This window comes from Sus scrofa, chromosome 7, assembly GCF_054392235.1.
Source record: "Sus scrofa isolate SSC_HxYL_T2T_F1_AM1 chromosome 7, Sscrofa_HxYL_maternal_Yorkshire_Landrace_v2.0, whole genome shotgun sequence".
Lineage (NCBI taxonomy): Eukaryota > Metazoa > Chordata > Mammalia > Artiodactyla > Suidae > Sus > Sus scrofa.
The window spans coordinates 110550089-110577058 of NC_139389.1; the positions used below are offsets into that span (position 1 = coordinate 110550089).

At 47.0% G+C, this 26970-nt stretch overlaps 2 long non-coding RNA genes across 2 annotated transcripts; one reads left to right on the plus strand and one right to left on the minus strand.

Annotated features, from left to right (window-relative positions):
- Window positions 1–21066: 21066 nt before the first annotated feature.
- On the plus strand, window positions 21067–25552 carry LOC146401853 (uncharacterized). Its single transcript, XR_014811216.1, has 2 exons — window positions 21067–22455; window positions 22528–25552. It is a non-coding gene; the product is annotated as an uncharacterized LOC146401853 (long non-coding RNA).
- LOC110261635 (uncharacterized) lies at window positions 21992–26326 on the minus strand. The gene is made up of 3 exons (XR_014811212.1): window positions 26270–26326; window positions 22532–25550; window positions 21992–22461 (listed from the first exon to the last, which is right to left on the minus strand). It is a non-coding gene; the product is annotated as an uncharacterized LOC110261635 (long non-coding RNA).
- Window positions 26327–26970: the final 644 nt, after the last annotated feature.

The following is a 26970-nucleotide window of genomic DNA, read 5'->3' on the forward strand; positions in this document are numbered from 1 at the left end:
CATTTAGTTTCGTCACATATCCAGTCAAGCCTGGAAAATGGCTAATGAGACTGGTCATTGAAACAAGCACCAGTCCCATTTCCAGGGCCAGTGTGGATGGTGGGCTCCTAACATGTGCAGAGACAAGCAAACAGCCCAACAACACACATCATTTTAGCCAACAGACAAGCTTTTCTCTTCTTCTTCCTCCAGCTTCCCTACCCCAGGCAATGTCTCCCAACCCTAATTCAAGGCATCAACAATAACATCAACCCATTTTGGCCTCATTTCCTCTCTCTTTTTCTGTCTATTCTTAAATGCGTGTTCTGAGGAGTCAGGAAACAGTCAAAGGTAAAATACCATGAGTGATTATTCAAAGAGAAAGAGCTCCTTGGAAATCTATAAACAGAGGAGGAGTGTCTTCCATAACTGGATTAGTTATAGGTACTTAAGAAATACGGGGGGCCAATCCCCCCACTCCCTCCGTCTCCTTCACCCCCCCTCAACCGAATTCCATGCTCCCAACCCCATCCCTAAACGTCTCCACTGTTGGTCACCCTAAAGTGGAAATTTCGAGTGGGAGGGGAGAGCCCACCCACACACGGAACTAGTTTAGACCTTGTTTGCTTGCGGTATCTATGTTAGCGTGTGTGCGCCCGCACGTGCGGATTTCTTTATTCTCTTTGCATGTACCTCTAATTGATCTTGAAAAGAAGGGACAGTTAAAGAAGACGTTAAGGTGAAATGAAGCCATAACTGCAGCTGGAGACTTTTATTAAGTGTGGCAAAGTTCCCTGGGCTGCGCTGAAATTGTTTATTGATTTTGGTATGGCTGGGTGCTCGGGAGTAATCGCCCAGAATGCCGCTAGAGAGAGAGCATCTCCTCGCACAGCGCTCGCTCTGGAGCCGGCCTCTTTAACCTGTAAATAAATACCCCTGGTTAACTCCTGAGGTGCCTCTGCCTGGGACCGGAGTGGTTCCGGCCTGAGGTTGCACACCCCCAGCAGCATTCAAAGACAGGATGGGGTTGAGTGTCTTCCTTGGAAAAGGTGGTCAGGACAGAGAGAGAAAACAGAGTTAGATTTGATATTAAAGGGGTGTATCATTTTCCATCTTTAGAGTGTCTCTTTTTTTCCCCCCCACCTCATTTCCCTTTTAGGACATAGGTGGGGAAGTTTGAAGAAACAAAGTAAGTTGAGATTCTTCAGTGGGGCTTTCTGTGTTCCCATCCCTGTGTCTTTCCTTTCGGGCTTGTCAGTTTCATAGGCATTGCTCATGCCTGGGCCTTCCTGGTTTTCCCATGGCTGTAACTAAACTTTCTCTGGGGGTGCCAATAGGGCAGAGATGCCAAGGCAGTTATCCAGCAAGCGATCCTGTAAAGGGCAGCTGTATGGCAGGAACGGGGAGTGCACCCCATCAGACAGTCCATGCCCTCAAGCTAGAGAGGAGGTGGGAAGAGAAACCTCATCCAGGATCACGTGAGGGAGGGATCAGATTTGGGGAAGAGAGCCGAGGTGTCAGGGACAGCTGGAAGAGGGCAGGCTTAACCTGAAGCATCCCTATCCCAAATATAGGTAAGGTTAGGGTCTCTTAGGGGTCCCCAGGATGACTCTGAATAGAGTCACATTCCTAAAGGTATTTTGCTTCAGAATTAGGGTGGGCAGCGATGGGGAATTGTCATCATTTGCACTGATGAATTTTACTCCACATCATCCAGTGAGATACCCCCACAGTGGTTCTCGTTCTTTCTTTACGTCTGAGATTCTTCTGCAGTTCTCAGGCATCATTTTTTTTTCTTTTCTTTCTTTCTTTCTTTCTTTAGGGCCACACTCCCAGGCTAAGAGTTGAATCAGAGCTGCAGGTGCTGGCCTATGCCACAGCCACAGCAACATGAGCTCCAAGCCACATCTTTGACCTATACCACAGCTCAGAGCAACACTGGATTCTTTTTTTTTTTTTTTTTTGTCTTTTTGCCATTTCTTGGGCTGCTCCTGCGGCATATGGGAGGTTCCCAGGTTAGGGGTTGAATTGGAGCTGTAGCTGCCAGCCTACGCCAGAGCCACAGCAACGCGGGATCCGAGCCACGTCTGCGACCTACGCCACAGCTCACGGCAATGCCGGATTGTTAACCCACTGAACAAGGCCAGGGATCGAACCCGCAACCTCATGGTTCCTAGTCGGATTCGTTAACCACTGCGCCACGACAGGAACTCCCAACACCGGATTCTTAACCCACTGATCAAGGCCAGAGATTGAACCCGAATCTTCATGGATACTAGTCAGTTTCATTACCACTGAACTACAACAGAACCCCCCCCTTTTTTTTTTCCCTATCTCCAAGACCATGCTACCCACAGCATTGGTAAAAAAATCTCCAAAATAACAAAGCTAAAGAGTACATGGGACCAGGGGTTGACGTTGGAATCCTTTGGAACTATTAAAACATCACATTCTATGAGCTAGTTCATCTTGGTTATCCCTCAACAATCTCTCTCAAAATGCTGATGTGGGAATTCCACTTGTGGCTCAACAGTTTAAACACCCGATGTTGTCTCTGTGAGGATGCGGGTCCGATCAGTGGGTCAAGGATGCAGCTTGGATCTGATGTTGCTGTGGCTGTGATGTAGGCCTCACTTGCAGCTCTGATTTGACCCCTAGCCTGGGAACTTCCATATGCCACAGTTGTAGCCATTAAAAAAAAAAAAAAAAAAAAAAGAAGAAGAAGAAGAAGAAGAAAAAGATGCTGATGTTATGTCACATCCTTTGTGAATCCCTCTGTTTCCTTTTTCCCCTCAGTTAATTATTTCTTGCAAACAGTAGCATATTTCCTCATGCCATTGTGACCCCAATGAAGTCTTTGTCCTGAGTTATCAGTTATCTATTCCTATAAGTTATTCTATAGGTTCCTATCAGTCATCTGAGAGAATCAGAGAGTTTTGGAAAGCATTACATTCTGAATAGTTTCACAGTTTTCCACCTTCCTCATGCTGAATATCGTGATAGCCGTGCTGTGGGTCCGAGAGAATGACCTGACTGCCAGGGAAGGGAGAGAAGATGAAAGACAAACACATAGAAGACTTGAATTATCCCTAAATCACTACTAATTATGCCTTGTTACCGCTTTTTCATGCCTCTACTGAGCCTCCTGCAAGAGGGGGCTTGCATTTGTTCTCCCATCCAACTGACTGGGATTTGTCAAGACCAAGGAGGACACTGGAGCTATTAAGATGAAATGGACCAGAAGTTAACTCAATGACAAATGCCCTTACCCTGGAATCTCAGCCTAATCAAAAGCTTTCTAAACCTAAGACGTTTGCTTCTTTAATTTCAAAAACGACTCAGCCGAATGACATTTTAGTGAAACAGTGGGGTCCGAGCAGTCATTGGACCAAATTGGACTTGTATAGATATGATATGTACAGATATTTGACTTCCATAGATGGTGTTGTTAAGAGTGAACATAGCATCTTCTCCCTTGGAAAGTGGCACACAACTAGGGGAAATTTTTTGCATCAAGCCGACTCGTATTCAAATCCCAGTACCATCCTTAAATCTGATCTTAAACAAGTTATTTAACCCTTATGAGTTAAAGTTTCCTTGTGTAAAATGGAGATGTGGCAATTAACTAAGGTCCTACAGACTTTTTTTGCAATAGGCCAGATGACAAATATTTAAGGCTTTGCAGGCCATATGGTTTCTGAGGCCAGTACATAACTCTACTACAGCAAAACAGCCATAGATAGGAGTTGCAGTCGTGGCTCAGCAGAAACGAATCTGACTGGCATCTGAGAGGACGCAGGTTACCTGGCCTTACTTGGTGGGTTAAGGATCTGACGTTGCCATGAACTGTGGTGCTGGTCAGAGATGCAGCTCAGGTCCTGCATTGCTGTGGCTGCAGCATAGGCCAGCAGCTATAGCTCTGATTTGACCCCTAGCCTGGGAAACCTCCATACACCGCAGGTGTGGCCCTAAAAAAAAACTCCAGCCACAGATAATATATAAATAAATGGACATGGCTGTGGTCCAATAAAACTTTACAAAAACAGCTAGTGGCTGGATTTGGTCGTATTTTGCTGACTGCTGCTATAGATGAAGTACTTGACAGATGATCTGATATTCATAAATATGAAACGCCTTCTCTTTCCTTGATCATAGAATAGTTTGCTAATACTTAGACTATATTCAGCAAACTGGTGTGAAGAACTAATTTTTAAAAAGCTAAAAAGTCTGACTGAGTGTCGATCTTAAATTACAATCCATCCTGTCTTCCTGGTTAATTTTTTCTTTTCTCTCCAAGCTTGAGTGTCACAGGCCTCATCTGACCCTCCCTCCCCACATTCTCCAATTTGGGGTTGGGCTACTTCGGTCTTCCATTTACTCCCCCAGCCCACGCCTTTTAGAGAATTCAGAATCCCCCAGTCTGTTGCCTCCATTGGAAAGAGTTATTTTTGACCTACCCTGACCCTGTCTTGAACAACAATAAAATGGGGATTGGGAGAAATGTGACACAAATCAATAGGTTATCCCAACAGACGTGATCTTTGAAGCTGTTTTTTCTCGGACACTTGCAGCAGTAACAAAGATAAATAGCGACTCCCTCACATGGTCATCTGAGCAGTAGGTGGCTCAGCGGATCAAGATGTGACCTCTAGTCTGGGTGAGCAGCAGGTCTGAGCTGGATGAGAAACAGGGAAGAACAAAGATTCTGGCCACAAGGAAGGAAAAGGGGGCAGCCAAAAACCACTGAGTTTCCATTCACAGTTGTTGGTGCTTGTGGGTTTCTCACCTGCTTTTCCGTTTGCTTGGCTCACTCACCCACTTGCCCACTTTCTCATTTATCCTCATCCCCTTATTCTACAGTCATTTCATTAACGTCTGTTGAGCACCTACTGTGTTCAGGGCACTGGCATGATGTCTCAGGCATTAGTAGTGGCTCTGGGGTTCCTTTGCCTGATTCTGAGCAAAGCAAGGTTTGGGAATTGATTGCTATGACTGATTCCAGGACCCTGGAGCCAGAGTGACACAGTGCCTTCCTTTTCCACCTTCCTGAGTACAGTAGCTGGCTGGAGACTGCTTAAGAGCAGACACAATAGGAGCTCCCTGGTGGCCTAGAGGTTAAGGATTTGGCATTGACACTGTGTGGCTCAGGTTATTGCTATAGTGCCAGTTTGATCTCTGATCCAGGAACTTTCACATGCTGTAGCTGGGACCAAAAAAAAAAAAAAAAAGAGAAGACAGTATAAATGGAGGAAATTCTACTGCACCTTGTATGAGTTATGTGTTCCTCTTTGAGCTTCTGCGGTACTAGCGGAGGTGGACCTGGCAATGATGAGAATAGTGGCTAATGAAAATATCGATCAGTGACTTAGTACCTATATTTACTCACTTAATCTCACAACAAACCAGTGAGGCAGGTATGATTATCATTCCCATTCATACACGAGGAAAAGGCCAACAGAGTCTAATTCACTTGTCATCACAACTAGGCTATAGCAGAGCTGGGAGGGGAAGCCAGGCCTTCTGGCTTTTCATCACATTTATCTCACTGTGGTATAAGTGCCTGTTTACGTTTCTGCTTTCCCAACTTGATCATGAATTTGTTGGTGGTTTAAAAATTAACTTAGAAAACAATTTATATTGTAGGGTAGAGCATGTATACAGAAAATTGCACAGAACATAAAGTGTGAAGTGCAATCAATTACTGTAGAATGAACTTCTGTGTATCCACTGCCCAGACATTGCTAGCACCCCAGAACATTTCCCCCCCAATCCTTACCGCCCCCACCCCCCCACCCCCCCCCCCCCAAGTAACAACTCCCTTGACCTCTAGCACCACAGTGAGTTTGGTCTGAACTAGAGCTACTTGGGATCATGATGTAAATTCTCTTCTGTGTCTGACCTCTCTTGTCCAACTTGACGTTGTTTCATGCAGCTATGATTTGTGTATTTTCATTTTGGTACAGCACCCCACTGGAAGAATTTGTCACCATTTGTTTATCCAGACGCTTGTTGATGGACATTTGGGCAGTCTCTAGCTTTTGAGGATTCTGAAAAGTCTTCCTGTAAACTATGACTGTCCATGGGTTTTGGTGTTCCTGTACAAGCTTTTTTCTTTCTGGGGTGTAGATCTAAGACTGGACTTTCTGGGTCAAAGTGTTCACTTTGTTTTTACAAGTTCCCCCCCACCCCCAGGAGCACGTGAGAGTCTCTGTTCCTTCACACGTCACTTGCACAGGTATGTAGGTTTTTAAAGTAGATGGTCACTACTCATTCTGGATGTGCATCTTCCTGATTTGGAATGAGGTCAACGTTTTCACATTTTCTGGTTCTTTGAAATCCTCTTTTTGAGTTGCCTGCTTAAGCCTCTTACCCATTTTTCTTTTTTGTGTTCGCCTTAAAAAAAAAAAAAAAAAAAGATTTGGGAGTTTCCATTGTGGCACAGTGGAAATGAAATCTGACTAGTATCCATCAGGATGCGGGTTCGATCCTTGGCCTCACTCAGTGGATCAGAGATTTGGCTTTGTCGAGAGCTGTGGTATAGGTCACAGACATGGCTCAGATCCCACGTTGCTGTGGCTGTAGCATAGGCTGTCAGCTGCAGCTCCAATTCGACCCCTAGCCCGGGAACTTCCATAAGATGAGAGGTATGGCCCTAAAAAGAAAAAAAAAATGATTTGGGGGGAGTTATGCATTTGAATATAAGTCTTACGCTGGTTGTATGTTTGGCAAATATAATTATCTGTTGCTTGCTTTTCACCGTTTTTTTTTTTTTTTTTTTTTTTTGGCTTCTGAGGAATGTGGATGTTCCTGGGTCAGGGATTGAACCCACGCCACAGTAGTAACCTGAGTTGCTGCAATGACAATGCCAGTTCCTTAATCCACTGCACCACAAGGGAATCTCACTTTTCACTGTCTTGATGGGGTCTTTAATGAACCGGAGTTCTTATATTTTAATGAAATTAAATATATCAATCTCTTCCTCTATTGGCAGTGCTTTTTGTCTTACTAACCTCTAGGAGCTTCACTGTTCTGTTTTTGTGATAGAGCTATAGCCCACTTGGAGTTGATTTTTGTATAAGAGCTGTCTTTCTTTTTATTTGCCTTATTGATATCGAATTGTCCCAGCACCGCTTATTCCAAAGACCATCCTTTCCCCCACTGCTCTGCAGTGTTATTTTTGTTGTAAAGTGACCCCCCCCACTGCTCTGCAGTGTTATTTTAGTTGTAAAGTGACCCCATAAGTACGGGTCCGTTTCTGGACTTTATTTGATGCCATCAGTCCATTTGCCTGTTCATGTGTCAATTTAGTACAATCTTCTTTGCTATAAATTTGTAATGTCTCAAACTCAGCAGATGGACTCCCACCTAGATCTTACCTAAATTCTATGTTTCTATCTCCAGTGCCTATCACAGTGCTTGGCACATTCCAGATTTTCAATAAATATTTACTGAATGAAAAGGCCTCTGGTGCTGGTTTCTGTGGAGTTGCCACTGTGGACAGCTCTAGGAAGAGGATGGTTTCACTCCTCTTCCAGGACAGAGGCTGGATTTGGAAGGTGCTTTGGACCTATGGGTGTGTTGTTGGGGTAGCAAGACCTCACTGTCTACATGAGGCATATTCAATACACCATGGGGGTTAGTGGAGCTGGGAAGCCCCAAGTGATTGGCGGTAGGGGTGGGGCAGAAATGGTGGGGTGAGTTAGCTGGGTGCCCTTGGCAGTGACAATGGCATCTGGCTGTGCCCCTGGGGGGAGGCAGAGAGTAATAATATGTGGGAAGTGTAGGGAGCATTGGCAGACTGAAGATTTCACCCCATCTAATCCCAAGCTTTCCATCAACTTCCCTGCCACCCACAGAGACTCCTTTGCCTGGAACTGGGCCTTATCTCAAGCAAATTGATGAGTTGCTGCCTCCTCTCTCCATTTCCTGGTGGAATTCTGGAAGAGCTCCATATTTCAGAGATGGCTTCCCTGACTCTGGTCTCTCCCTATCCCTATAGGCAGCTCAGCTTCCTCAAACACCACCTTCAAATGGTCACCCCTCTACCCCAAGACCATCAGCAGACTCTTGTCACTTACAACATACATTCCAAACTCCTCAGTTTGGACTTTAAAACCCGCATCCTCATGGATACCAGTCAGGTTCTTAACCCACTGAGCCACAATGGGAACTCCCGCAGATGCCCATTTTCATGCCGTGTCTTCCCACGGTGGCCTTTCCTTTGTTTGCACATGCTGGTGGTGTCTCTATTCTTGTCCAATTTCCTCTTCTTACAAGGGTCCGCCTTGGGTCAGGGCCCACCCTACCAGCAGCATTTTTGAACTTATTACCTCTCTCTAAAAGTCCTGATCTTTAAGTCCCGTCCCATTCAGCGGTACTGGGGGTTAGGGCTTCAACATATGAATTTGGGAAGGACACATTTCAGCCCATGACAGTAGCCAATTCACAGTGGAAAAAGCCAAAGAATTTGTCACCTCCGGCATCTGAAAAGCTGTGATCACATTGTTACAGCTGGATCCAGGTACCCCACATTGTCTGGAACATTTTGCCCTCCCTCCCTCATGAAGCCTTCCTTTTCATTGAGGCGAGATCACTGCCTCAACTCTCGCCTTGTTTTCTCCACAGCTCTAGAAAAAAGGAAGCTTCCATTCCAGTGGTACCTGGAAAAGTTCCGGGGCCAGTTCTCATTGGCCCTGACTAGTCACGTGCCCATCTCTTCACCAGTCACTGAGATTCCAAACAGCCTGATCCTGGCATCCCCCTCCCCACCCACAGCTCACACACACAAAAGGCAGTCCGCCTGATGAAACCATGCAGACTGAGGGGGGCAGTGGTTCCAGTAGAAAAGCCAAGACTTTGTCATAGAAGGGTGACAGGATGCAGTTTAGACAAGAAGAAATATCCACCCCAGCAGCTTTCCTAGTCTTCTTATGTTGAGCCACACATTCACCCCAAGAGAGAGGTTTTGCTTTTCTCATGTTCACAAGCAAGTAATGGAAGCTCAGGGAGGGTAAGTCATGTCCAGAAGCTGGTAAATTGAGGGTTAGATTTCAGTGCTGATTTATCTGACTCCAAAACCCACATCCTTTATTATACCATCTCCCTCAACGTCTTCTGGACAGGGGTTTAGCTTCTAGATTCCTCACCAACTGGCCCAGTTGTAAGAGATCTCAGAAGCTCAAGAGACTGTCGACACCAGAGGGTGATGATAGTTTCTTGGACTTGCTGCAAGGTGTGTTCAGCCCTGGGGCAGGGAAGGGCAGGTATGGCTCCAGGCTGGGAGCTGAGGGTGTGTGAGCAGCAGGGAATTCTGGGGTGGGGGAGGGGAGAAGGGGAGGGACGCCCAGGAGCAGTTGGGTGTATAGAGCAGTGCGATTCATTTCCCAGGGCTTTGCCAGGCACACAGGGGTAGCGGTGGGGTGCGGGGGAGAGGGGGTAAGGCTCTTCTGGAGCCCCACCTGCTGTCTCCCATTTCTCCCCTCTAAGACTTGAGATTCGCTCTTTGAGTAAGTCAGGGCGGTCCGCCAGGCTCTTTCTGATCCTTCCCTTTGTTCTTTTTCTTGGTAGATGCCCTTCCAGCATTCCAAACACTGGAACATTACATTTGAGCTTGCTCAGCTCACAGCAGGAGAGTGGAGTGATTAAGAGACCCAGTGGTCTGCTTGGCTCTGCCACTTCGTTGCTATGACCTTGGGCAACTTATTTAACCTCTCTGGGCTTCAGTTTCTTCATGTATAAAATGGGGAGAGAAAAAGGTCAACCTTATAGAGCTGAGATAACCTACCAAAATGTTTCAGAACAGTATCTCACACAGTGTATATACTCAGAAATAAACACATCAGGTAACTGACTCAGGCTGAGCACAAAGACCCTGGTAAGCAAAGGTGAGCTGACTCCTTGTTCAGAATGTTCCTGGAAACTCAGAGTTGTTGTCTCCTTTGGGGGAACACTCATGGGAAGGCGGTCAGGGTTACATCTGAGTTTGCTTCCCTTAAAGAGGGCTTGGAATAGGCTTCTCAGAAGAAGTGAGTCATAGGGAATGATTTAAGAAAGGGAAGTTGTTGATTAATAGGGTGGAATGATATTTCAAGAAGCTGATCTCTATAAAAACTTAACTAGTAGAAAAGGAGCCATTTTATATCCTCCCCCATATGAATTGAAGGCTCCTTGGAAATTTATATCCACTGATAATCCCAAATGCACCTTTGATTTCAAAATGCATTTATATATACTTTTGGCAGTAGATTTACTTTCTAATCATACTAGTAGTTTAAATTAACATGGAAATTAACCTGAAAACCTCAGACCATTTCAAAGCATTGGGTTTTTACCCATCTTGTACTATTCTAAAATAAATGGTGAAAATGTGAACTGCATAAAAAATAAAAGCTGATAGTTTTAATTTAATTTCATCTGCATTAAAGATATCACAAATGATTTACTGAGCTTTTAAAAGCGAAAAAGCCTACGCCATATTACGGGCACATGTCACGTAGATGCAGGTTGTTTGAGTGAAAAATGATGCTTTTGCCAGATGCTAGTTTATGGCTGGATCCCAACCCAGGATAAAGTTTTGTGGGTTTTACTTTAATGATAATCTCTACGAACACATGTCTTTTTGCAGGAACGTCTCATATTTCTAGCAATGTGCAGTAACCTACCAGGTTTTCTCACATTCCGGATTCTGGGGAGAATAAATTTCAAACCATCCTTTTTGTGGATCTGAATTTATTCATTCACAAATGTGTATTGAAGCCTCATTGTGTGCCCTGCACTGTCATGTGTTTACTGAAAATCGTGGGTAAAGAGAGCAGATTCTCTCTCTTCATGAAAATAGTAGCCTGGGGGTGGGGAGGGAGATGAGCCCAAATGAATATATAGTAATAATAATTTGGCTCAGGAAACAAACTTATGGTTACCAAGGGGGTAGTGGGGGAGGAATAAATTAGGGGTTTGGGATTAACATATACACACTATTCTCTATAAAATAGATCATCAACAAGGACCCACTGTATAGCACAGGGAACTCTACTCAATATTCTATAATAACCTATAAAGGAAAAGAATAAATATGTGTATGTATATATATATATAATTGAACCACTTTGCTGTACACCTGAACCTAACACAACATTGTAAATCAACTCTACTCCAATATAAATAAAAACTAATAAAATAAAAATAATCATAGCATTTTGGGATAGGTGTGCTTGAGAGTGAATGTGGGAGGAGCGTTTAACTGGGTTGGCAAGAGGTCTGAGAAGGCCTCTCTGAGGAGCTGCCATTTATCCTGAGATCTGAAGGAATGAGAGCACTCTGCCTGCTCACGCACACACAGGCGGCCTCCACACACACCTGTTATTCTATGTCTGTGAAAACACAGCAGGAAGGTTGCAAGGAGCCTCAGCGTATCACGTGATTAGCTTGGGGCGGAGGGAGAGGGCCTTTACAGGTAGGATTCTAAGTGTGTAGGATTCCCAGTCCAGAGAGGCTGTCACCTGCTCCTGGTCACACTCCCCATAAGTGGCACAGCTGGGATTTGAACCCACGTGTCTGCCTCAGAGTACGTGGCCTTCCTCTCATACTCCAAAGCCTCTCAGAAAAGAGAAGCCTTCTCCCTCAAATTCCCAACACTTCAACCACGGCTTCTCAGTGGGCAGTTGGAATTTCACCTGCTTTCTTCAGTTTGGGTTGAGACAAGGGGTCCTCCTTTTCCCCTGAGGAATGCCCTGGACCAGAAGGCTTGAGCTATCCCTTCTGCCTCTGGGCTGTGTCTGCCTGTGAGGTGGCTCTGACAGATGGCAGCTTGAATGGGGCAATCGCAACCAAAGCCGGGGAGTTCCATTGGATGCTGAGAGCTTTCTTGAGTGCCTTTCTCCCCAGCCAGGGGCCTGTGAAGATAACTCCATCACCAGCTAGGGGAAGGACTGATACGATTGGAGGCTGAGGATGAGTGGACGTGCCTGAGTACAGAGAGCAGGCGGGAGGGGGCCAGGTGTCACCAGTAGGAGGGCCACACCTGTAGGGGAAGGGAGACACGTGGCATTTTAAGCCCCAGAGCAGAGCAGCTTTGGCCTTTATTCTTTTTTCCTTTTTAATCTCCATTGGAAAAAAACAAGTCAAGTATAATTTATATAGGATACGATGAGCAGATCTCAAGCTCAACTCCGCAGATTATGACAATGTGTACACCTATGAATTTGTGACCCCAAACATAGAACACTTCCATCACTCCAGAAAGTTCTCTCATCCCCATGCCTTCACTCCACCACAGACAACCGGTGTTCTGACTTTCATCACCATAGGCTAGTTGTGTCTGTTCTTGGATCCAGTTACATGGAGTCACGCACTGTGGAGTCTTTCCTGTCTGGCTTCTATCACTCACCTAACGTTTATGAGATGCATCCACTTTGTTGCCTGTATCAGCCGTTTCTTCCTCTTTATTGCCAAACAGAATTCCATTGTACGGCTGGACAATCATTTGTTTATCTGGTTTTCATTGGTGGACATTTGGGTTGTTTCTGATCTGGGGTTGTTAAGGAACACACCTCTGTGATTGTGTCAAAATCTTTTTATAGAGATGCGTTTTCATTTCTTTAGGGTAAATAGCCACGAGTGGACGTGCCAGGTCCTAGGAAAAATGTACCCTATGTACCTTCAGTATGGCTTCTGTTGGGAAGAGAAGCAGTGGGGAGATGGAATCTTCCCTGCTCATGGCTTTTATGTCTTTTCTGATGAACTTCAGGGAGTGCTGCGTATTGACGTCCAGCGCTGACTCCGGTGCTGATCAGATAGACCTGAACAAATGCTTGTGGACAGTGCTCAGCAGGGTGCCACTGCTGCCTCCCACCCTAAAATCGTCTTTCCTTGGCTTCATTTCCTGTCGCCTCTTCGTTCTCTAACTCCAGTGGGTAGATCCATCTCCGTATGTCCGCTCCTTTTGCTGCAGGAAGTGGGTGTTGTGTAATTGGTAAGCTTTGGAGTCAGGCAGGTTTGGTCTGTCTCCTGGCTCTGCCACTTAGTAACTAGTGAAATGAGCAATTACTTCATGTCTCTGAGCCTTGGTTTCCTGGAAACTGTTGAAAACAACTCTCTTGAGTAGTAGTTGCAGGAATTACACCAAGGCTGCCAGGTATGACCATGCATGTGCCTCAAGTCCAAGGGGATGCATGCACACTCTACTGCAGAGCCCCGTGTCTCCAGGTAGGGCCCTGTCTGCAAGGAGGAAGGGGCATCATCTGTCTGCCAGAGGGGGAAATTTTTTTCAAGTTCTCCCACCTAGAGGGGGCGTCTTGCAATTTATACAGAGGGAGCTGCGGTCATGCCACAAGCGGACGAAAGGTATTCCATAGGCCTTTCCCGCTTTGACATTCGGAAAAAATACCCATTCATTGTGATTTTAAAAATGCACGATCACCATAAGAGATGCCATTTGAGTTCTGGGAGAGCTGCCCGCCAAGTTCTAAAAGATTTCTCGGAGTTCCCGTCGTGGTGCAGTGGTTAACGAATCCGACTAGGAACCATGAGGTTGCGGGTTCGGTCCCTGCCCTTGCTCAGTGGGTTAACGATCCGGCGTTGCCGTGAGCTGTGGTGTAGGTTGCAGACGCGGCTCGGATCCCGCGTTGCTGTGGCTCTGGCGTAGGCCGGTGGCTATGGCTCCAATTCAGCCCCTAGCCTGGGAACCTCCATATGCCGCGGGAGCGGCCCAAGAAATGGCAAAAAAATAAAAAAATAAAAAATAAAAAAAAAATAAAAGATTTCTCCCTCACATTAATGACTGCTAAGCACAGGAGAGTGAAATGTGCCTGCGAAACTGGGGAAATGGTAACGATCACGGCGGTGAGCAAGGCTGATTGGAGGATGCTCTGGGGAAGAGCTGAAGTTTTGACTTACAGCTTCAGCATCACAAGCATCACCATTGCAAACCTCACTGGCATCTGATTGGAACCATGGGGGCAGAAGAATACAAGCCTAAGTTTTGGGAGGGGCACAGATGCCAAGAAGAATGCACTGTAGACCCTATGGTGGGGAGACATGTGGTAGGGTTGGGGGATAAGCATAGGGTGAGCATTGAGTTCCCAGTTCCTAAAGAAAGAAGGTCAGCCCTGGGGGCCAAGAAGGGAAGGTGCAAATATTAGACAGGCCTCATGCTTGGCACTTATCTATGTCAACTCGTTTAACCCTCACAGCTGGGTGTAGTAGGTATTATTCCCATTTACTTATGAAGAAACTGAGCTCAGGGAGGCCATCGAAGTTGCTGTGAGGTCTTATTTAGATGGAGTGCTATGGGACTAGAAGTTCTGAAGGAAGTTGTAGGACATTCCACACATTTTAGATCTGGAATCTGTAGGAGGAAAGGATATTCAAAACTGTCACACCAGCCAAAAGATGAGACTCTTGGCACCACTGCTTTTTTTTTTTTGGCAGGCATGTGGAAGTTCTGGGGCCAGGGTTCGAACCCGTACCAGCAGTGACAATGCTGGATCCTTAACTCACTGAGCCACCAGGGAACTCCAATATCTCTATGTTTTGATGACTCTTCATGATCATTTACAGCTCCTGGCTGCCCTCAGCTCTCAGGTTCTCAAGGCAGATCTTTCCTGATGGAGGGGAGGGCATGGAGCCTTCTCCCCACCGCACTGATGGCTGTTCCTATGCAGATGGTCCAGCTGCTGCTTGTCAAGGAGAAGAGAAGGGGGAGGAGGGAGGATGGGCGAGTGCTGGAGGTACTCAAGCCACTGAGCCGCCTTTCTCTAAGCATCAGCCCTGGCAGAACTGCAGAGAGGCCTGGATTTCAGTGGTGGTCCAGCCTTCTTCACCTTGGGGTGTCTGAACAGAAAAGTGGCTGATCCCTCCACCCCATGCTTCCTATGGTTTTTTGTTTTCCTTTTTACAGCTGCACCTGTGGCATACGGAAGTTCCTGGGCAAGGGGTAGAATCAGAACTGCAGCTGCCAGCCTATGCCACAGCCACAGCAATGCCAGATCTGAGCCATATCTGTGACATACACCACAGCATGTGGCAACGCTGGATCCTTAACCCACTGAGCGAGAAACAGGGATTGAACCCACATCCTAAGAGAGACCACATTGGGTCCTTAACCTGCTGAACCATAACGGGAGCTCCCCGTGTTTTGTGTGTTCTTAAGAGATACCCTGTCCTAAGGCTCGGACATCTCCTACTAACTGGAGTGTGGCCACAATTATTTGGCTAGTGACCACCTTCTCTGCTGAATTTCCTAGCACTGTCCTTGCAAGCTATCAAATAATCACTCATTCCCTTCCCCACTCCATCATCCCACAAATATTTACTTACACCTGCTATGTCCAGGTACTATTCAGTCCCTCTGGGTTTGGCCAGCAGTCCTGTTTCTGGAGAAGCTTACAGTCTGATGGGGAAGGCAAACCATTCTCTTCTATAGCTCCCTGCTCCCCAAATTGTATGTACTTTCAGCTCCTATACACCTCTGGAGCTTACAGCCTCTGGGTCCTCCTCAAGAGACAGGCACCACGAAGTCAAATGCTGGGCTGCTCAACAAAGACTCTACCGAGAGCTGGTCACTATGTGCAGAAGCCGCAGTGTTAGTGCAGAGACGGACCCAGGGAGCACGGCTTATTGTCAGCATTGTTTTGACAGCCCCTGACAGCAGGTATCTGTCAGCCCTCCACCCTGCCCTTCACACCCTCCCCCCAAAAGGCACGCACAGCCTCCAAATGTGACTTCACTTTGGAAGGCACGGAGGGCTCGAGGTGGAGAGAGGAACCACACATCACTCTGCCTGCTGACCAGAGGCCAGATATGACCAGAGGCCAGATGTGGCCAGAGGCCAAATGCAGCTGTGCCAAAACACCCCCAGGAGCCTGATGGAGGCCCCCCCAGCCCTTGAGAATTAAGGGAGCAGGGGTCACAGGTCCTCAGCTGCAGCACTTCTCTGCCTGTGCCTTTGAAGAGGGCGGTTTTCCTCCGTGGACCCACCATCAGAGTACGCCTTCTCAGGGTCTCACCCAGTGGAACCCAAATCTCCTGCTGCAGGGTAGGCTGAGGGAAGGAAGGGCATGTCCTTGTTCAGGGTTTGAGCTGCCAGAGAGTGATTTTAAGAGAAGACAGAGTCAGCATAGGGTAGTGAGTTAAAGCCTGCTGTCAGTCAGACCTGGAACTCAAATCCCAAATATGATCCAGCAATTCCACTCCTAGCTGTCTACCCAAGAGAAGTGAAAACATCTGTCCACACGAAGACATGTATGCGAATGTTCACGGCAGCATTATTCATAATAGCCAAAAAATGGAAACAATCCAAACGTCCATCAACTGATGAATGGATAAATAACACCTGATGTTTCTATATAGTGGACTAGAATCCAGTGACACACAGGAGCAGACTGCTCAGCCGTGCTTCAACACGGATGAATCTGAAAGCATTAGCTAAGCAAAAGAAGCCAGATGCAAACACTCCCATGTTGGGAGCTCCTTGGTGGCCTAGCAGTTAAGGATCTGGCATTGTCACTGCTATGGTGCAGGTTCAATCCCTTGCTGAATGATAATAAAGATAGAGATGCTGAAAAAAAAAAGAAAGAAAGAAAGCTCCCATGTTGTATGATTTCATTTATACCAAAGGTGCAGAAAAGGCAGATTCTAGATCCAGAAAGTAGATGAGGGCTTGCTTGGGGCTGGGTACGGGATGGGGGATGTGGACAGGGAGTCACTGCAAATGGGCACGGAGGTGACCTTTCTAAGGAGGTGGAAATCTTCTAAAATTTGATAGTGAAGGTTGCACAACTTCTAAGTTTCTAGTAAACTTACCAGAAATCATCAGATGGTACACTTAAAGTGGGTAAATTTTATGGCATATAAATTATACTTCAATAAAGCAGTTTTAAAAATCCTAATTATGCCATTCACTAGCTGATAGACCTTGAACAAATTGCTTAACTGCCAAGTGTCTCTGTCTTTACAATGGGGATAATGATAGCTACCCCATAGGCTCATTGTGAAAGTTAGGGGTCCTGATTCAATAAATGACAGCTGTTCTTGCTACTCCAATTTTTAAAAGTGATTTGATTTATAAAAATAGAGAAAGATACCAAGAATCATGGGTAGCAGTGAAATTACAGAGTTTGAGGGCTTTTGAGATGTTACCTCCTCTCACTGTACTAGGGAGATTTTTTTGTTGTTGTTGTTTGTTTGTTTGTTTGGAATGTTCTGTCTCCATAAGCATTCCTGGATGTTTCTCTGAATGCCAGAGGGGCTGGTTTAAAAAAAAATCAATTCACACCAGCCAAAAGCATAATGAAGATGTGGGTCTAATATCAATATTTACAGCAAGGGAGATGAATTATGCTGAAGAAAAAGTAAAGAAAATCCTTGGGGTCCAGATGGTGACTAGTGTACCTTCCTATTCCAGTTCTTCATTCTTATTTATGAATCTGGGTATGTCTTTGGAATTTACTGTGAGCCACAGGTGGACCGAAAGATCTTTCTGTGAGTCCAAACCCTTCTCGAGGCAAGTGCAAAAACACAACACGGACTGGCCAAGACAAAGAAGGAAATATAACCCCCAGATCTAGAGAAAGAATGGGATTTTAATTTGTCTGCATCTGTGGTCTCAAAGGAGATTGATTCTGGTCCCTCTATCTCTCAGCTTGGCTTTCCTCTTGGTTAGTTTTATTCCCAGGAAACTCACACCCCTCATGGATGACAACAGGGTTGTCAACAACCCCAGGGTCATGTTCAATCAGCTTAACAACCCCAGGAAAACAACAATCCTTTCCCAAGAATTTCAGCAACATCCCTAGGATTTACTCCCCTTCAGTGTACCTAGATCTGAAGCTCATCCTGAACCAGTCACTTTGGCCTGGAGAACACAGCGTGCTGATGGGCCAGACCAGGGTCACATGTCCGTGTGTAGGTGAGGTCAGCCTCACCTAACACACACTGATGGAAAGGGAAGGAGGGGAGGTCTCCCAAAGGGAAATTAAGAGATTCTTACCAGAGAAAGAGATAATAACAGGCAGATAAAACAGATGGCTGCTCTGACCATTCATCTCAGGCTTCTACCTCCTTGTGCAGGTCTTGGAGGAATTTTAGAATAGTTATTCAGGGAATGCCTTGGCCCTGTTTGCTGGATCCCTTAGACTTCTGTTTTCCAGAGGCCCCAAAGCTGTCCTTCTATTCAAGCCTGAGTGCTGGTTAGCAACATCATTTTCATAAGAGAATGTTTTGTTTGTTTGGGTTTTTTTGGGGGGCCGCACCCATGGCATATGGAGGTTCCAGGCTAGGGCTTGAATCAGAGCTAGCATTGTAGCCTACACCACAGCTCATGGCAATGCTCGATCCTTAACCCACTGAGCGAGGCCAGAGATCGAACCTGCATCCTCATGGATGCTAGTCGATTCGTTTCCACTGAGCCATGAAGGAAACTCTCATAAGAGAATGTTAATCCCACCTTCCATCTGGCTCATTTTCAAAGTATAGGTTTCAGCACTTAACTGGAAATACACTATCTGTGTTATAAATTCTTGATAAGAAATATAACCCCAAAGATTTAAACTGGTCAATTCATAAAAATTTTGACTTCAAAATGTAATTCTCAAGGAGATTGCCCGGAGCATTAACAGTGGGGTCATTTCTCCAGATATTCCAGACTGCAACCCTGGGTCAAACCAGAACTATCCAAGAATCATATGGGTATTCCAACCCCCTCCCAACCCCGCCATAGAACCATCTCTTGGGACAATGCCCTTGGTTTTTCCTGAAGTGTGCTATAAAAAGCAGTTGTATTAGTCAGGATATTCCAGGCCATGATGCAACAACAAATAAACCCTGAATCCTCAGGGGTTTAACGCAATAAAGGTTGACTTTGTGTTCACCTTGCGTCTGATGTGGGTCAGGTTGTTCTCCTCCCAAAGAGAGTCCAGAATCTAGAGTGCTTCCACCTGACTCCTCGGCCGTCTCTGAATCCTACTTTCATTCTTGAGGATGGATGCATTAGGGGGAAGGAAACCAGTGAGCCGAATTTATTGACATTTACATTTTCTTTCCCAAAAATTCAGCGACATGATCTCAAACCAAAAGGGGGTCTGGGAAATATCATTTCCCTGAGTGCCCCAAAGAGAAGACAGGCTGGTGAACCCACGGCATGGTCTCTGCCACATTGGTTGTAGGAAAAACACAAGCCTATTCATTATAAGAAGGCTGTTGAGACATGGGATTAAGTATAGCAGTGGGAAACATGCCTTTACTAACATTCCTTCCCCAACCCCAGTGAAAAGGATGGTAGAGGGATTTTCAAAAGGCATGAACCCATAAGGATAAAGAGAAGGAGAAGGAGATGGTAGCAATTAAATTTTGGATGTTGGAAGATGAATGAACAAGTGGGTACTGACCACTTCTGGGAAAGCTGAAGCCTCAGTCAGGAGTAGGGGTGGAGGTGGGTTAAGCAGAATCTCAAAAAGGCTTAGGGGTTAGAGGCACCAGGTAGCATTTGGAAAATGAGCAGATAGATGGTACTAAAAACGGAAGGACTGACTTCAATTTGGAAAAGGAAACTTTAGACCATTCTTTCCTTACCCTCCCCTACGCATGGACAACAGATTTCTCTAACCCACCCCAGCAAAAGAAGAGAGGTTTATTTTCTGGGGAAACTGAGCCAGGAAGGCTCAGCACTGGTGCCTCCGGACACCCCTGAGGGCGGGCACCCCATGTGGACAACAGGAGCAGTAAGTGCAAGTCTGCACAGAGAGGCCATCGCCTCTCACCCCTCCCCACTGGGCTCCCAGAACTCCAGCAGTCAGATTTATCATGAACTCAAGCTGGAGAGTGGAAGTGAGGAAACCCATGAAACCAAGAGGAAAGACCCCCAGGAGCTTGATCTTTCCTTTATCATAAAGCAAGGCGCCCTCCCTCAGACCTTAGTTCCTTCTGTTGAACAGCCAAGGAACAGACCAGCTTAGGAACCTTGTGACTCTTGTTACGTAGGGACCATCTTTCTTTGCATTGTCTTCAGGAGATGTCATCCCAAATGTTCTGCCCTGCTCAAGAAGTTGTGTGGAATATTCTGGTATAAATTTCTGGGCACTGAATTTATTCCTGTCTTTATGATGCCACCCTGATTTCCATCCACTGATCCACTCACTTATTCACTCGTTCAGCAAACATGGGTGGAGGGAATGCACTTGGTGTGCTAGCAGTTGGCTCAGTGTTGGGGCCCATGGACTTGCTCCCAAAGACCATACAGGCTAGCACTGTGTGCATTTAGGAAGTATATGCAGGTGTAGCCATCTTATGGTTGATATAAATGAATACACATACAAGGAGTAAAGCTGATTATCCCTCTGTGATGCTGGAGAATATGCCTCACTGCAGGCGCTAAACCCCAGCGGTGCCTTGGTACATCTGCTGCCACGGATGGTTAGGCACAGAGGGGGCACAGTGTAGCAGGGAAGGTTCTGGAAAACGTGTGCCTTCTCCTGGAGGGACCCCATACCTTGAGGAATTTAAGTAAGGGAATGAGCTCCTATTCTTAACCTCTCGGGTATCTCTCAAAAGAGTCTTTACTCTGAATTTATGCCCTTAGGTGCCTGAACAACCCTGCCAGACCACAGTGTTGCAGAAAATCGCCTGCCAGTTTCAGAAACACCAACTTGGGTCCGTTTACTCCTTCTCACTGGCTGATCTTTGTTGAGATCAGCTGGGGAGTCTCACTGCCCAGATAGTCCTGGCTCACCACCCCTTGTTGACTAAGTGGGATGGGGGTGTGCAGAGCACAGGTGACCTGCCTCTGGGAGGTCCGTGCTCTGGTCCAGAGGGGCTGAGGATCCGGCTCACCTCCGGACAATGTGAGCAAGGCAGCCCCCGCACGAGTGTGCCCGCCTGCACAGCCTCACATGTGTGCACACCCTACAGGGAGGTTAATAGAGATCTACAGCCCTCGTTACCATTTGCTTTCATAAATAAATATGTTAAATAGGTAAGTCAAATTTATTTCCGGCAACAGCTTGCAGGCTACCACCTCCCCCTCTTATTCACAGTTCCCGCAGCAACCCCAGTCTCTTCCACCCCACCCCCCAGGCGTGATTTTCTCTCTTAAAATTTTATTTTTAATTTGTTGTGATGAATGAGTGACACCTCTGACAGCCGATTCGCGGAGATTAATAGAAACGACACAATATTTACGTCGGCGCTACGAACAATTATCCTACCATCTATCTCTGAGATTATCTTCCTGATTGAAAACTACTCATCCGTGTAATCGGAATTATTTGGAATTAGAAGGGAATTTATAGTCCCCCCGGAGCGCGCTGTCTCCCCTCGCATCTACACCTCGGGCTCCATCATTCTCTCGTCCCTCCTCTGGGGCTTTGGCCTTCTCTTCCGTCTTGGTGACGGCAGGGAAAATTCTCATCTCTTCCAGGAGGGCCTCCTGTCAGGGCGGTGGGCATCACCCTGGCGGGGGCAGCAGCAGCGGTGGGGGCGGGGGTGGGATGAAGAGGGCGGACGGCAGCGGTTGGTGTGAGGCAGCGGCTCAGTGATATCGGAAGAATCAGGGGTCAGCAAAGGTGGCTTGTGAGCTCAAGACAGATGAATACAATCTGAAGAAAGGTTAATATGAGAGTGGAGAAGAAAGGTGACTTTGGGAAGCACGTGGAGTCAGGTTGTGCCCTCTGTGGGGCATCTACGGGAGCAGAACGACGGGGAGATTGTTGGTAAGAAGGAGTAGGGGCCGAGGAGCCGCCGAGTCAGGTGGTCTGGAGCTGGACCCTATTAAGGACCCCCCTGGGTTGCAGCGGGGAGGGAGGAGAGGCCGCATGGCAGCTTGGGCAGGTCTGGGGAGGCCAGGAAGTGGGATTCAAAGCTTGAGAGGGTGGTGCCGCTGTGAGTGTGTTCTTTGTTCTCTGCAGGCCCCTGCCTGTTAGCCCAGCGGATACTGAATCAGACAGACCTCCATTTGACTCCTCATTGCCATTTCCAAGCTGTGTGATCCCAGGCATGTTTCTTAACCTCTCTGAAGCTTCCATTTTCTTTGTTTTTGTTTTTTTTTTTTCTTTTTTAAAATTAAAGTACAGTTGATTTACAATGTTGTGCCAATTTCCGCTTTACAGCAAAGTGACCCAGTCTCATATATATATATATTCTTTTTTTCAATATCATCCCCCATCATGTTCTATCCCAAGAGACTGAACAATTTTCAATCCCTAAATCCCTGATTTACAATTCTCCCCCTAAGACTGTGCACAGTCTATAAACTGAGGGTAGTCATAGTACCTTCTTCACACAGATATTACAAAGATTAAATGAGATAAGGCATGCAGGGTGCTTTGCACAATTCCTTGTATATAAGAAAGGCCTGATATATGTAGATGCCATAGATGAGCTAGACCTGAACCCTGGGCCCCTTTAGGAGACAAAGACGTGGGTTCCAGGAAGAACCCTGCTTGCCAGGTTCCTTTCCCACCATTGGCATCTTCATCTCGCTGACTTGTCAACCTACAGCCTCCGCACCCCCCCAACCATAGCACTAGATTGTCATCTGTGACTGCAGAAAAGAGGCAGGTGCTTGGTTTGATGGGTGCAGACTAGGATCTCAGAACCACTTTCTGGTGTTTCTGCTGCCCTCTGATCCTTATAACTGCTAATGTGTATTGAACATACACTTTCTGGGCACTGTTCTAAGTTCCTTACCTACATATAATCCATGTAATATCCCCATGGACTATATGCTATGAAGTAGTGACATCCCCATTTTACAGATGAGGAACCTGAGGCCCTAGGAGATTAGATCACTTGCCAAAGCCGCGTGGCCAATGTGACAGGCAGCCTCTAAGATGCCCTCACTGGTCTCTACCTCTAGTGTTCACACCTGTATGTCCTTCTCTGGCCTTGCGTGTGGGCTGGACCTAGTGGCTTGCTTCTCATGAACACAGTCTGACAAATGTGATGGGAAAACACTTCAGAGATGAGGTCCCAGAAGACAGTGACAACTGTCTTGCTCAGTCTCTCTCTTCCTGGCTCTGGGGAAGCAAGCTGCTGGGTTGTGAGGTGCCCTGTGGAGAAACTTTAGGGAATTGAGGGCGGCCTCTGGTCAACAGCCCCTGAGGAACTGCAACCTGCCAACACTCCTGGGAGTGAGTTTGGAGGCAAATTATTCTCCAGTGGGGCCCTGAGGTGACCACACCACCTTGTTGGGCACACCTTGATTGTCACCTTGTGAGAGATGCTGATTCAGAGGATCTGGCCAGGCAAGTCCCAGACTCACAAAACCAATCAGAGAAGAAGTGTTTAAGCTGCTGAGTTCAGGGGGAATTTGTTACACAGCAATAGCTGTGCCATACAACATGTAATAGCCTAGCCAGGATTTGGACCTAGGCAGCTGGACTCTGGAGCCTGTGCTCTTGACCTCTTTGCTCCCTGGCACCTGAGGCACCTGCTGAGGCTCAGCCACTCAGTTCTTCCATCCTAAGAGGGGAAAGTGAGCTCAGATGGCTTCTCTCACTGTCACCTTAGGCACAGATTCAGACTAGCCAAAAGCAATGTCCTGCTGAGAGGTGACTTGCAAATACCCTCTGGACAATGTTCTTCTCCCTTAGGATTAATTTCAGCCTGTCCAACAGAAAGAGGAGAAATACATGTCATTTATGTCTAGAGGAGCTCAGTCTGGGTGAGAAGAATTTTTGATAGTGTCCTCAAGAATTCGTCCAAGCCTCCTGCGGTGAAAGCAAGGGTTCAAGGGCTGGCAGGGCTTGTCTACCATGGGAAAGTGATCTGGCTTTTACCTCACTTGCATTGGAGCCCAGGCTCACCCGACAGACAGGAGCTCATCACCATCGTGTCATGGACAGCCCTCCCTCCCTTCACAGACTCCCATCCTCACCCAAGTCCCCCTCCCCCTGCCCATGTCCAGTGTGTGTCCTGGAGCCATAATGGGACCAGGCAGAAGAGACCAGAGAGGAAGCACATGCAAATAACATGTACGTTACCCCTTCGTAGGAACTGCTTCGGATGCAAGTAGATGATTCTGCAGAGGACCAGGGCAGGGCCCAGGGACAGAAGCTGAGCCTTATTTAAAAACGACAGTAGATGTCTGTATTTGTTTGGCAGTGTGGATCGCGGGGGCAGGGGGCACCTCGGTGAGGTGCGTAGCTTCTCTGATGGGGCCTGGGAGCAGAACAAATGGGGGCCACTGGTATCTCATCCGCCCCAAGCTGAGGAGCATGAACTCTCCCATCCTCGAGCAGCACCTGGTGCTGGAGGAAAAATCAACCCCAAGCAAGTCCTCGGAGAGCAAGCAGCTTCTTCACGAGAGGGGCCACCGGGGGCATGCGGGAAAGTCATCAGGGTAACCAGCCTTAATAAAGGTAGAAGATGAAATGCGAGAGGGGTGGGTTGGAGCAGGGGGAGTTGGAGCGAAGGAAATGATTGCCGGAGAAACAGATGCAATTGAACAAGACTCGTGGAGATGGATTTCCCTGCCTTGGTCCAAACTCAAATCCCTGTGCTCAGATTAATTAGCAAGGAAATATTTTCCTGTCTGCAGAAAAAGACTGCTGGATTGCCAGTGGGACAGGAGGGTGGGCAGTCTATCAAATAACTACTAATTAGGTTACTTCCCACTGCTGTTGACATGCTGGGGACATGTTCCTGGGCCAAAATAAAAGGGGGGAGGGGAGAGAAGAACGGAGACAGAGATAGAGGTACAGGCCAGGATCGTCTCTGCTCACTGCAGAAAATTGCTGGCTGGGATTAGGAAGGAGACCTGGGTCCAAAGGCCAAAGGAGAGATGACAGAGAGAAGCAATGCTCTGATTAGTGGACAGCCTTTGGCCGAGACCTGCACTTGCGTTGCGTGACTTGCTACAAATGTGCTGGAAATGTGCATTGTATGGCCAGTCACTGGGAAGCCCTGGGTGGAAATTTGAATGATGATAATAATGACAGTGGGTGATTTTTGAGTGTTTGCTCCCTGTCAGGAGCACCTCATTCAGTTAGCAAGTATGAGATGGGGGTGGCAGAGGGTGGGAGATTAACATTAGTTACCTCCTTGTTTCTTATAACTAAGGAGTATTTTAGACCCTTTCTATACATAAGGTGGAGCTCAGAGAGGTTAAATAATTCACCCACAGTCACACAGCAATAAGTAGTGAAACTGAACACAAGGCAGTCCTACCTCCAGCCCTGTCTGCCCTTAATCCCCTCTCAATGGATACTGCACATTCAGCAAATGCATTGTCTTCCTTTGCCTGAGTTCCCTAACTCTGCCCTAAAATTCTCAAGGCATATTTTTCAATGTGTCACATGCAGGAACTTTAACTATATTGCAGGAGGGGCACCACCCTATTTCCTGAGGTCTGAGGCCATTATCTAGCTCCTTATTTTAGGGAACTAAATAGAGAGAGTTGGACGACCCAATCCACAAGCAGCACCATCAAGCCATCTACATTGTGCACTGTGGAGTTTGCTTATTTCCTTACCTTCTGTCTTCATCGCAGACGGGGCCGTGAGTGGCTCAGCTACTGGGTGAAGTGGCTGATGGCTGTGCCTTCTCCTGGGCTGGTCCATCCTCCATTCTCCACCCTTTTCCTGTGAACAGAGTTGGAGCACAGGATACCCCACTGCTCTCTGGGGTGAGCTTCCCACCCAAAGAGTCCTGTTCTACCCTGTTGTTTCTCTCTTTCTTCCCTCAAAGCTCCTCCTGCTATGGAAGGAGCTTTTTGTAGCCTGTGCACTAGATTGCAAGTTTCTCGAGGCCGAGACTATGTCATGTTCACCTTTGAGTTCCCTGAACTTAATATTGTACCGGGGACTTTGCGATGCGTGTTGCATGCGTGGACGCTGAATCAGGGAGTAAATGCCTGAACAGCTTTATGTGGCTCACATCCAGCCTGCCTCTAAAGATTTCCCTAATTTTGCATATTGTACCCCCACTGCAGTCCTGGAGTCTAAATATTCTCTGCTAAGTCTGGTGGCAAGATGACAGTGCTCCCAAGATGCCCTTTCCCCCTGGGTGCCTCCAGGTTCCTTCTTAATATTGAAAGAGTGGGGACTTTGTACAGAGATGTCGCTGCTGCTCCAGGCAGTAAATGGGGCTCAGGCGCTGCTGCCGGTCCTTTCGGGCCTTGGAAAGGCAGCTCCAGACCTGAGGGCCTGGGCAACGGGAGGCCGACAGATGGGGTGGGGAGATGCATCAGAGAAGCCGGGAAGGAAAGAGTGTCCAGAAAACCTGCTTCCTTGGAGCAAGCCCTGTGTGAGCAGAAGGAAGCCACGCACAGAGGGGTGAGGGAGCAGAACAAGTGGGTTACCTAAAAATAGCAGCGCTGGTTTCCCACGTTTCGAGATGGGTCCTCTGCGATTCGTCTGGGCTGGTTTGTGCAAGTTTGCTTATTTATTGAGAGTCAGAGAAAAGGAGCAAATCATTCACCCAACACCTCCGCAATGAGCAACCAGGCCGAGGGGCTGAGAGGCTTGCAAAACCCAGGAGGCCTGGGACGTGCTGGGGGTGGGCAGACAGGCCTGGGAGCTGCCCTCAGCTGGTTCCTGCTTTTTTGGCAGAGGAGATGATGGGTGGGACCTCCTCCAGTCGCAGGGGACTTCTGTGGAAAAGGCACATGTCACTACTCAAGTGCCCGTGGATCTGTACGCGTGTGTGTCTCTCTGAGGGAGTCAAGGAGATGCTGCGACTCAGGCCGCTTGCCCAGCCCCAAGCACACATAGTAGGTGTTTAATAAATGTTAACAAGGGAGTCAATTAAGTGGGAATTGAAATCAGGGCAAGAGGAGGCAGGGGACGAGAAACAATGAGAAACAGCCGTAGGATTTCTGAAGAAAAGAGATGGATTTTGGAGTCAGGAAGCCAGAGGTTCAAATCCTAACTCTGCTGTTTGCTAACATTGTAACCTCAGGCAAGTTACTTCACCTTTCAGAATCTTAGTCCTCATCTATACATTTTTTACTTTTTTTATTTTTTATTTTTGTCTTCTGTCTTTTTAGGGTCAAACCCAAGC